We start from the raw sequence: 12,653 nt of genomic DNA, 5'->3' as shown, positions 1-12,653 counted from the left end.
TGGAGGGAGGGGAGACAGCATGGCAGACAGAGACACACACCCTGTGTGTGAGAGAGAGAGAGAGAGAGAGATGTGCATTTCCCTTTTATGTTGACCCCACTCTTAAGTACACTGCCTTGTTAAGTTAATCAGCAAGCTGAGACCGCAGCAGCTGCTGCCAGGAAGCTCCCTCCATCCTGAGCCTTGTCGTGTGTGCCCCCTGCTCTATAGGGATGGGGTCAGAGGGGTGTAGGAGCAGGGGTGAGGGAGGACACCCTGACATTAGCCCCACTCTCCTCCTGCCCCCCTGCAAGCAGGAGGCTCTGGAGAGCAGCTCCAAGGCAGAGGGCAGGAGCAGCACATGGCAGTGGGGAGAGGCACAGCTGAACTGCCGGCAATTGATAGCCTGCTGGGCGGCTGCTGCACAGGGAACTTGGGGGAACGGGGAGTTGATGGGGGGGCTGCTGGTCCACCCTGGTTCTAAGCCCCCCCCCGAGCTAGCTAGCGCAGGGGGGGCTGCTCTTCCTGCAAGCAGTGGACAAAGCAGGTGGCTGCCAAACGATGTTATCAGGGAGCACTGCACAACTTTAAATGAGCATGTTCCCTAACCGATTGGCGACGTAACAACGAAACAACAGTAACCGGGACGACTTTAAATGTGGAGTTCCTGTATTGGTGTGAATGAGTTGTTGGTTGTAGGATAGGAGCTTCGTAACGTTACACTTGACTCGGTTAAAAGCCTAGCACAAGAGTCTTGGGTGGATAAGCCTATAGCACTTCAACCCAGTATTAAAATTCAAACTACAACCTGTCACTTAAATCCATCCCTGTGTCTGTCTTCACTCACCTGCACGTACTGATCAGTTACTACTTAGAAGCCTTGTTCTGCAAATGCCACAAGCTTAGCATTTACTGAAGTGTTTGAAGTACTGGGCTCCTAGGCAGTTTTGCTTTTTGGTGTAATCAGATTTACCTTAACAAACCAATTAATATTAGGATTCTAAAGGATTACATTCCAAGCATTTCATAAAAGTTCTCTGACTATACAGCCCACAAATTATACTATTATATCCACTGATGTACTTTCCTGCCATGTTTTTCCTTTAAAAGGTTGAATACTGTATGCTTATTTACAGTTGCAACTAGTGCTTAATGTCATCCTATGTAATTATTGAAAGTTGCATATCAGACTCAACTTTAAATGGTCATAAAATGAATTGATGATTCATATGTATTATGTGGTACACTGCAAATGATATATAATTTAAATTAAATTTCATTTTCCCAGCAGATTGTTTCATAAAGCCGTGTTTAAGAAGAGATTTTTTTTTTAAATGGGGTTTTGATTAGGTGGGGTTTTGGGGGCCTTCAATTGGGTAAATATATATTACAACATGCATAACAACAAACATAAGTGTAAGTAAAATTCATTCTGTGACTATGAATTAGTTATTCTTTTAACTCTTCTTAATGAAGAGTCTTATAGAATTTAACTAGGTTGTAAAGCCTACAGAATTTAACAAAAATATTTTATAGGTTTTTGGAAGCATCCAATAGGATTCAGTAGTAGCAGGGACAGAATTCTTTAAGATAGTCGAAATCCACAAAGATTAATAATGAAGTCAATAGGATTTTCCACATTATGAATATGAAAATTGTAAATAAAAAAATAAAGGCTCTTCCACCTTTCCAAACATACATTATAAATTATACACATTATAAAAAAATAATAACGAAGTGAGGCAACTAGAATTACACTGGTCAGTTTTGATGAAGTATTAGTTTTAAAGGAGTTGTTATATCTACTGACCAATATGTTTAAAGATCAATTTAATACTTTGTGGGGAGTTTTTTCTTTTCTTTTTGGAGGCCAAATAAGCTGAGGGTAGGGATTTATCCTTATATGTCCAAGTTAAATGCTATTTTCTTTTCTTAGTGTTCAATGTATAATTTTTTGGGGAAAGGAGGGAACAAGATAGAAAACGGCTTAGAATCATAAAAGATTAGGGTTGGAAAAAATCTCAGGAGATCATCTAGTCCAACCCCCTGCTCAAAGCAGGGCCAACCCCAACTAAATCATCCCAGGCTTGGTAGATATTAAATCATAGAAATGTAGGAATGGAAAGCACATTGAGGGGTCATCAAGCCTGGCCCCCTCTGCTGTGGCAGGACTAGTACACCTAGACCATCCCTTACAGGTGATTGTCCGACCTGTTCTTAAAAACCTCTAATGATGGGTGTGACACTGCACCCCATATTCTTCATAGTGATATTAGTAGGATATAATTATACCACAGTTATGATGTATTTTATGCAATAAGGCATCGAAGGTGTCATTAGAAACGGTATGCTTTGTTGAATAGGATTATCCTATTTGAATGCATGTATCATTTTTGTATCCAAAGTTATGAATATTGACTATGTTTCTATTTCACACATAGCTATTCCTGGGCAACGCCCACTAGGCAAAATGCAGTCAGTCAGTCTACATGGCTGGCTGGAAAGGGTCCATTCAGGTTAATAAGCCATGAGGAAGAAACAATAGGCCTTAGGAGAGGCCTCCCCACCTGGGAAGCCTTCCTGTGAAGGCTCCAAACAGCCAGTGTGGGATGGGTATTGTGACTCTACAGGGACATGTAACCAGGTGATCTGGTGCTGGATTCCATCTTGGGATGTCAGTATTTTTCCAATGACTGGCACGGGATCCAAGCTTTGAAACAAAGGGTTCCTGCCATATGCAAAAGTTATATCAGGCAGAGGAGTGACATTATCTAGGTTCTTCATTGACTCCCCATCCACGGAGACTCCTGGAAACACCTGAGGAACAAAGACTGAACTGGAAGAAGTGCTGGACCCAAGCTAAAGAGATTTTTAGCCTGTGAATGGAACACCTAGGGATTCCAAGCTGGCAGCAAGTGCAGCTTGCCCCTTAAGAATCTGCAGCCTTCTTGTATCATCACTTTGGATACGTAGAGCAGATTCTCACCCTATTTAGTATATTAAGCTTAGTTTGCATTTGCTATTCCTTACAATCACTTAAAATCTATCTTTTGTAGTAAATACGTTTGTTTTCGCTTGATCTAATCCAGTGCGTGGAAATCATAACTGAAGGACAGAAAGCTGTTTGCATATTCCTCTCCAAATTGAAGAGTGTGTGTGGGGGGGGTGAATTTTAGGCACTTACATTGTACAGTTCCCTGTGCAGCGCAAGACTGTATAATTTTGTGTTTACACTCCAGAGAGGGTGTGTGCCTAAGGAGCTGGGATTTGCCCTAGCAGAAGCCTGCCTATGCAGGGGCTGGTTAAAGAGCCTATCTGCATGTAACTTTAGCTGGGTGTGTCCCTACCTGTATGTATGCTGGTGAAAGTGCAGACTAGAGAGAGGGCTTTGCAGCTTGTCACAGCAGTACAGTGTAAAAGGGAGCCCAGGCTAGTGGGTTGGGGGGCTCAGTGGTAGCCCAGTTCCAGGTGGTACCCCGGGGAGAACCAGTCACAATGGGGATTCCACAACTTTCTTTGGAAGCCTATTCCAGTGCTTAACTACCCTTTCTTCCTAATATCTAACCTAAATCTCCCTTGCTGCATATTAAGCTCATTACTTCTTGTACTACCTTCACCGGACATGGAGAACAAGTGATCGCTGTCCTATTTTTAACACCCCTTAACATATATGAAGGCTTATCAAGTCTCTCCCTTCCCCCCCCCCCCCCGTCTTTTTTTCAAGAATAAACAGGGTGGGTTCCAGGGTGGGTTTTTTGTTTTGTTGTTGTTGTTAAGAAAAACCATTCCTCAGAGGTTAAGTTTTCCATCTTTTATCATTTTCGTTACTCTCCTTTAGACTCTCTCCAATTTGCCCACATTTTTGGGACAAAATCCTAAAGTGCAGCGTCCAGAATAAGACACAGTCTCAACCAACACTGTTGAGTAGAGTGGGACAATTATCTCCCTCATTTTACCTACAGTTCTCCTGTTAATACATTCCAGAATATTAGCCTTTTTTGCAACAGCATTACATTATTGACCCATATTCAAACTTGTGATCCAACATAATCCTCAGATCCTTTTCAGCAATACTACCCTTTAGCCAGTTATTCCCCATTTTGTAGTTGGGCATTTGATTTGTCCTTCTTAGGTATAGTACTTTGCACTTAACTTTACTGAATTTCATCTTGCTGAATTCAGACCAGTTCTCCAATTTGTCATGGTAGTTTTGAATTCTAATGCTGTCCTTTAAAATGCTGGCAACCCCTCCCAGCCTCGCGTCAGCCACAGATTTTATAAGCACACTCTTTGCTCCATTACCCAAGTCATTAATAAAAATATTGATTAGTACCAGACCCAGGACTGACCCAGGTGCGACCCTACTAGATATATGTTCCTAGTTTGAGAGTGAACCATTGATTATTATTCTGAGTATGCTCTTTTAACGAGTTGTACATCTACCTTTCAGAAATTTCATCTAAATCACAGTTCCCTATTTTGCTTATGAGAAGGTCATATGCGACTGTATCAAAAGCCTTGCTAAAATCAAGATACATCCTGTCTACTCTTCTCCCCAATCCACGAGGCCAGTAAGCCTCTCAAAGAAGGAAATTGTGTTGGTTTGCATGTTTTGTTCTAGACAAATCCATGCTGTCTATTCTGTATAAACTTATTATCCTCTAGTTCTTTACGAATTGATTAATAATTTGTTCCAGTAGCTTTCCAGGTAACAAAAGTTAGGCTGATTGGTCTATAGCTCCCCAGATCCTCTTTGTGAGCTCATGGAGGACTGGAGAAGAGTGAACATAGTACTTGTCTTTAAAAAGTGAAACAAAGATAATTGCTAAAGATTTAAGATGGTTTCAGCTAGTTCCTTAAATTCTCTAGGATGAATTACATCAGGCACTGCAAACCTGAATATATTCAGCTTATCTAAATATTCTTTTACCTGTTCTTTCTCTCTTTTCGCTTGTGTTCCTTTCCCCTTGTTGTTAATATTAATTGTGTTAAATACATGGTCACCATTAACTTTTTTAGTGAAGACAGAAGCAAAATAGATATTAAACATCTGAGCCTTCTTTATTAAGAGTCTTCTTCAGGTCATCAGTTATTGCTAAGTAGAGGACTACACTTTGCCTCTTTTTCTTGCTCCTGATTTATTTAAAGTAACCTCTTCTTATTCCCTTGCATGTCCTTTGCTAGATGTAACTCATTTTGTGCCTTAGTTTTTTCTGATTTTGTCCCTACACACTGTTTTATTTTTGTTCTACTCTGTAGCCATTCATCGTTTTTCTACTTTTTGTAGGATTCCTTTTTGATTTTCAGGTAATTAAAGAGCTCCTGATGGAGTCATATTGGCCTCTTACTATTCTTATCTTTCCTTCACATTGGGATCGTTTACAGTTGTGCCTTTACTATTGTCTTTTATAAACTGACAGCTCTCCTGAACTCTTTTTTCCCTTAGGTAAGGTCCTGGGAAGAAAATCTATGATTTTTGAGTTTGTTAAAGTCTGCCTTTTTGAATCCAGAGTCCTTATTCTACTGCTTTCATTCTTTCATTTCCTTATAATCATGAAATCTATTGTTTCATGATCCCTTTCACATTTGCTAACACTTCCTCCCTGTTGGTTAGAATCAAGCCTAAAATTGCTGTCCCCCTGGATACTTCCTCCACTTGCTGAAACAAAAAGTCTGTCCCCAATACTTTCCAAGAATGTATTGGAAAATTTGTGCTCTGCCATATCACTTTCCTAACTGATATCTGGAAATATCCTTTGTTGCAGGTTAATTTCGGAGAACTGTCAAATAGGACAGTGTGCCAATAATGGCATTAGTAAGAGAATGTGAAAGCAGGAAGCACAAATTAAGAGTATGAGCCACAATTTTTTTTTTTTGTAATTCATGTCAGGTAACTTGATCTCAATTCGCTATCACACTTGTCACTTTCTGATGCATGGTCTACATACTTTGGAAGCAGGATTTCTTGTCTGACAAAACCATTTATATATTTGCCCCAGTTGTTCATACCTTCTCCCTCCATCCCCGCAAAAAGACAGTCACTTATTGAGGGAAAAGGAGCTGGGTCCAGGTGTTTGTCTTGAGCTTTAGGAGGAGTCCAAAGAATGTTTCCCCTCTCTTCTCAAGCCAGGAGGAGGAAGTTAGGCATCTCCATCTCACTAACAAGAATTTTTCTCCTCTCCCCCTCCACCATATCCATGACAGGGGAATTTGGCCAGAAATTTTTATCCTGTAGAGAAGGCTATAAAGGATGCTAGCCCTTCCCTACTAGCTCAGCATACTGGGGTGTCCCAGAATAGGGAACATACTGGAAGCCTGTTTTGAGTAGTAATTTTTCAGAGATCTATAGGTTGAGAATGAAGAGGATACAAAAAGTTACTAGCATGGAATGGCTCCCCACACAACACAGCGGGAAAGAAGAGTTAGGGGGAAACACAGGTGCCTCAAATGTTCTAAGAAGCCCAACATTCAGAAAGTTTTAGTAACAGGAATTTTAACTGCATGTAGTTTTACTATGTCTCTGGTAGTTTATAAGTATTTCTGCCACTGAATATGCAGTTTGGGGTTCCCTGCACACTTATTCCTCTTCAAGTTTCTTTTAACTGGCCTTTATGGATTTCACCACAGTATACCAGATGCTCCCTTTTGCACTAATATCTCCAAAAAAACATAAGCAAGAGTGGGCACAAGTATTAGAAAGCATCACTATCTACAAGCAGATAGTAGATAATTAGGATTATATTTAACTTTTACATTATCATCGTTACACTTCAGAGTTAGCAATGTTAACTGTTTCATAGTCCTAGGGCCACAAGCTGGAAAGGGGCCACAGGACAGATGAGAAAGCATTTAAATGATTAGTTTTTGGTATTTTCTAAACACAAAACGCATTATATATTTTCAACTGCCTTAAGAACATAAGAACAGCCATACTGGGTCAGACCAAAGGTCCATCTAGCCCAGTATCCTGTCTTCCAACAGTGACCAGTGCCAGATTCCCCGGAGGGAATGAACAGGTAATCATCAAGTGATCCATTCCCTGTCGCTCATTCGCAGCTTCTGGCAAATAGAGGCTAGTGACTCCATCCCTGCCCATTCTGGCTAACAGCCATTGATGGACCTATCCTCCATGAATTTATCTAGTTCTTTTTTGAACCCCATTATGGTCCTGGCCTTCACAACAAAGATATTAATCCATGGTATGCCCACAACTTGAATACTACATACAGACATGGTCTCTTCATCTCAAAAAAGAGATATACTGACATTAGAAAAGGTTCAGAGAAGGGCAACTAAAATGATTAGGGGTTTGGAATGGGTCCCATATGAGGAGAGATTAAAGAGGCTAGGACTTTTCAGCTTGGAAAAGAGGAGACTAAGGGGGGATATGACAGAGGTATATAAAATCATGAGTGGTGCGGAGAAAGTGAATAAGGAAAAGTTAATTACTTGTTCCCATAAAGTAAGAATGAGGGGCCACCAAATGAACTAATGGGAAGCAGGTTTAAAACAAATAAAAGGAAGTTCTTTGTTACTTATCACCTGATTATCTTATGATGTTTGCAAATTGATTGCTTAATTATTTCCTCCATTATCTTTCCGGGTACAGAAGTTAAGCTGACTGGTCTGTAATTCCCCAGGTTCTCCTTATTTCCCTTTTTATAGATTGGCACTATATTTGCCCTTTTCCAGTCATCTGGAATCTCACCTGCCTTCCAGGATTTTTCAAAGATAATTGCTAATGGCTCAGATATTGCCTCAGTCAGTGAAGCTTGGCCACTTAACGCAGATTCTTTAGATGACTAATTTTGGCAAAATATTTTAATCAGAAATACACAAACTGGTCTGAAGGTTCACTCTTGACTATTCAGATTTAGATAAGGATCAGATTCCACCCTTCTCAGCTCGGCCTTGGCTCTCCCAATCTTTAGGTACAACCCTCCAGCAATCTTCCCCTCCCATGAATTTCCACCCACGCCAAAGTTTACTGAACCCTGAAGAAAAGAGCTGCTGGGTCTAAGCTACTGTTGAAATCTAATTTCACACTCACACACTTTAAGAGAGAGCGTGACCAAATTCAGCAGTCGATGGGGCCCAACAAAGACATAGCTTCTGGACTCCACTGTGGAATCTTCAAAAGCATTGTTGGGGAGAAGAATTAGGGTGCTTAAAAATATGTGGATCAATATATGTGATTTTGGATTTCTTAACTGAACATTCTACAGTTTACTCAGGAATATTACTGAAATAGGGGTAAATGCTAAGACAATTCATAAGATGAGTAAGAGTTTCAGCTATTTTCAAAAGCTATTCCATTCAGAATATTTTCCAGGTTGCTTTTCCACTGCCTCCATTAACAAAATAGCTCAACAAAATTCAGTATTTTATTTAAATATGGAACTTTTAATATTAAGTTAACACAAGACAAACATTTGACTTATACACAAGTTGATAGATCTATTAACATCAGAGGTCACTCTATTCATTAGAAGTTTTAAATTGCTATAATAGTGCTCATGAAATACAGTGTAAACACTTTCAAATTCATGAACATTCAGTTTTACTATTTAATGGAGAGCAGTCTGCATCACACAGAGCCCCACCTAATCAAAAGTGCAAAGATTTCTAAAGCTAAGCTTATCAGAGTTTAGTAAACAGAGTCAGACAGAGAACCCATAGCATTAACTGAGTATATCTAGCAGTACAAGTAAAAAAATTCCACTTTCCATATCACTATGAGTTAAGCCTCGCTATCTCATTTGTTGCTTCTGTAACACTGCACTTTAACAAGTTTGCATTTTAAAGTACACTCATTAAGTGAGCTCTTCTTCCTTGTTCCATACAACCTGCAGAACTATTTTTACTCCATGTGAAGCCATCAGATGTCTCAGACTGCAAGTTTATGTCTGTAAAAAACTGCATCCTTGCCCATCTTACATCAGTCTGACATACACCAACTCTCTCAGCCACACATCTGTTCATGAAGCCATAAGTGAAAAGTAATAAGCCTAACATTTGGTATGCATTTGAGACATTTCCATTGCCTCTGTAAAGTCTTTCAGTCCACAGATATCAATACAACTTGACTCAAATCACTGCCATTTTAAGCCTACAACTTATAAAAAGTACTTCTAAAATCAAAATTATGTTTTGTGACTTCATCTTTCTGACCAGATATCGAAGGATATTTAGCTTTCCATCTACTCTGGAAAGCATGTCTAGTTACAAGTTTCTCAGAAGTCTTATGTCTTGTGGAATGTTTTAAGTACACAAGACCTGTCAATAGAGACAAATCCTTATCCCCACTAATCCTTCAATTCTAGTAGTCATAAAAGCGTTACTTGTAACAAGAGGAAAAAATATACCTGTGCTTACCGGAATGTTTTCTTTCTTTGAATAGTAAGGTCCACAGATCTGTTACAGTAACTACTTCAGCCTGCTTGCAGCTTTGGGGCAGAATCAGACCTCTCAGTCACTAGCAGTAGGTGAATGCCCCACCCCTGATACCCTCTCTGCGTGAAACAACTTTCACAGACATGAAAATTCCATTCTATTTTCCTAAACTTACCTGACTGGAGATTAGAGTTATCAGGAAGTCTACTTTAATGGGAATAGTGAATATAATAAAACCTGGTACAGGGCTTCAATGGGGTTGTCAAGGTTCCTTCCCCACTCTGAACTCTAGGGTACAGATGTGGGGACCTGCATGAAAGACCCCCTAAGCTTATTCTTACCAGCTTAGGTTAAAAACTTCCTCAAGGTACAAAAACTTTGCCTTGTCCTTGAACACTATGCTGCCACCACCAAGCGTGTTAAACAAAGAACAGGGAAAGACCCCACCTGGAGATGTCTTCCCCCCCAGAATATACCCCCAAGCCCTACACCCCCTTTCCTGGGGAAGGCTTGATAAAAATCCTCACCAATTCGCATAGGTGAACACAGACCCAAAGCCTTGAATCTTAAGAACAATGGAAAAGCAATCAGGATCTTAAAAGAAGAATTTTAATTAAAGTAAAAGAATCACCTCTGTAAAATCAGGATGGTAAATACTTACAGGGTAATCAGATTCAAAGCACAGAGAATCCCTCTAGGCAAAACCTTTAAGTTACAAAAAGGCACAAAAACAGGAATATACATTCCATTCAGCACAACCTATTTTACCAGCCATTTAAACAAAAGGAAATCTAATGCATTTCCAGCTAGATTGCTTACTAACTTTTTACAGGAGTTCCGAAGAGCATTCCTGATCTGTTCCCTGCAAAAGTATCACACAGTCAGACAGATCCTTTGTTCCCACCCGGTCCAGCTTTGAAAGTAACTTGTCTCCTCATTGGTCATTTTGGTCAGGTGCCAGTGAGGTTATCTTAGCTTCTTAACCCTTTACAGGTGAAAGGGTTTTGCCTCTGGCCAGGAGGGATTTTATAGTTCTGTATACAGAAAGGTGGTTACCCTTCCTTTTATATTTATGACAGGGGTAAAGTGCTGGAAGGAGCAGAATGAGTTTCCTAGGTTGGGCTCTATAGTCTTGGAGTGGACCCAGGGAAGCTGCTCTACAGAAGCATTTAGTGTCAGGGCTTGTACAAAAAATTCTCTCTCAACCATGCTGAGAACATTATAGTACAGAGATGTTACCTTTTGCTTGGACAGTCTCAAACACCTACATTAGAGCCCCCCGGAGGAATTTAAGGCTCTGCACTGCTTAGGCCTTAGCTGAAGTATTCTGTCCGGTTCTGGGCACCACATTTCAGGAAAGAGTTGGACAAATTGGAGAAAGTCCAGAGAAGAGCAATAAAAATTATTAAAAGTCTAGAATCAATAACCTATGAGGAAAGATTGAAAAAAATGGGTTTGTTTAGTCTGGAGAAGAGAAGACAGAGGGGACATGATAAGAGTTTTCAAGTACATAAAAGGTTGTTACAAGGAGGAGGGTGAAAAATGGTTCTTGTTAACCTTTGAGGATAGCAAAAGAAACAATGAGTTTAAATTGCAGAAAGGGACGTTTAGGTTGGATATTAGGAAAAACTTCCAAACTGTCAGGGTGGTTAAGCACTGGAATAAATTCCCTAGGGAGGTTGTGGAATCTCCAGCATTGGAAGTTTTTAAGAACAGGTTAGACACACCTATCAGGGATGGCCTAGTTATTACATAGTGCTGCTGTGAGTGTCAATTTCTTTCTAGAATCCATGAGAACGATGATCACTTCATCCAACCATCCATTTTGAACCTATCTGTTCCTGGGTCAAGGATTGCTTTTTCAATAACAGACCTCCTCAGGCAGACACAGCCAACGGTCCAATGTTCGGTTAATCAAGCCCAAGAACCAGTAAGACATAACCAACATCACTGCCACACTCTCTTTCCTATCTTTTGTCCTGGGGAGAAGTGGAAAAGAGGTGAGTAGGCAAAGAGCAGAGACCTTACCCAGCTTTGCAAGGGATCATCCATCACCTTGAACCCAGAACCTGACATATGGAGAGGCCACAGGGCACTTAATGGCCATTTCCAGATGCAAAGAGATCAATCATCAGCCCATCAAATTGACTTATAATCAGCAAGAATATTTCTGGATCCAAATGCCACTCTGCTTGATCTGGACTTCTGCCACGTAAGTCTTGGTAATCATCATCCTCCTCCTCCTCCATTTGATGGGAAGTGCACATCAAGGCAGGAAACTCTGGTCTGTCCAGGACAGAAGCTGATTTTCTCTAGGGATGGGCTTACTGTGTTCTACTTTACTTATGAAAATCCCATCAGATAGAGACTGTCACAACCAGAACAAGTCTGTTATCAATGGGAAGAAGAGTACACCGAGACCTCAAATCATTGTGTTCCAGCCAGTGGATGCTATGCTTTCGTTCTAAGACCTATTTTCCTGGATAGAATTGGGACCTGAAAGAGTCCTCTCCACTAACTCCTGCTAACATCTGACAAAAGATTTCTTTGCCTACCACACTAAGAGTGGACCCTTTTGGAAAAAAAAAAATCTCATTATCTGCACTCCCCAATTCACAGAGCGGAGTGGAAAAAAAGACAATAGGACCTTGACCTCTGTCAACAAACGTTATTTCAAGTGAGATGCGGAAGAGAACACAAATTACTGGGTAGGGCTCATGTGAACTCCGATTCATTAAGTGTCTGTGCACAGCATTCCCAACAGGCTTCACTAAGAAATAGATTATTGTTTCTGACACACTAGTTTTCCCTTATGACCATCTATATCTGATGTTAACATTCTTTGCCATAAGACCTTTTACTAATAGAATTCATCCTCAGTCCACACCAATGACTGAGTCCCTGGCACCATACATCTGTTTTATCTTGAATCCACAATACTCCAGAAGCCGTATCACTACAGGTTTGTCTCAACTTTCTAAACAGAGCCCAGACGAGCAGAGTTTTCCAGGAACAGACAAGAGTGAACGCCCTTTTTCCTTAAAGCCAATATTAATACTCTCATGATCTTGGAAGAGACCTTGGAAGCATCTGTCAGATCAAAGGGTAACAATCAGTTTTGAAGAAAATAGTTCACGATCCGTATGCCAAGCTGGAGAGCTGTCTGACGAATGATAACATTAGAATGTGAGCCTTCTTTAGGAACTTCAGGTGTTCCAACTGGGGTCAGTCTATTTCTTCCCAATTCTCTAAAGCTAGACACAGTACAAGGAACAGCCATG

General features: G+C 40.4%; 1 protein-coding gene across 6 annotated transcripts in view; it reads right to left on the bottom strand.

Moving 5' to 3' along the window:
- Positions 1-12,653, bottom strand: part of LRRC1 (leucine rich repeat containing 1) — a 177,661-nt gene that overhangs the window by 101,752 nt on the left and 63,256 nt on the right. The gene's annotated exons all lie outside the window — the stretch shown is intronic.

Source organism: Caretta caretta, chromosome 3, assembly GCF_965140235.1.
Source record: "Caretta caretta isolate rCarCar2 chromosome 3, rCarCar1.hap1, whole genome shotgun sequence".
Taxonomy (NCBI): Eukaryota; Metazoa; Chordata; order Testudines; family Cheloniidae; genus Caretta; species Caretta caretta.
The sequence above is the reverse complement of the archived record's forward strand: the minus strand, read 5'-3'. Positions and strand labels throughout refer to the sequence as shown.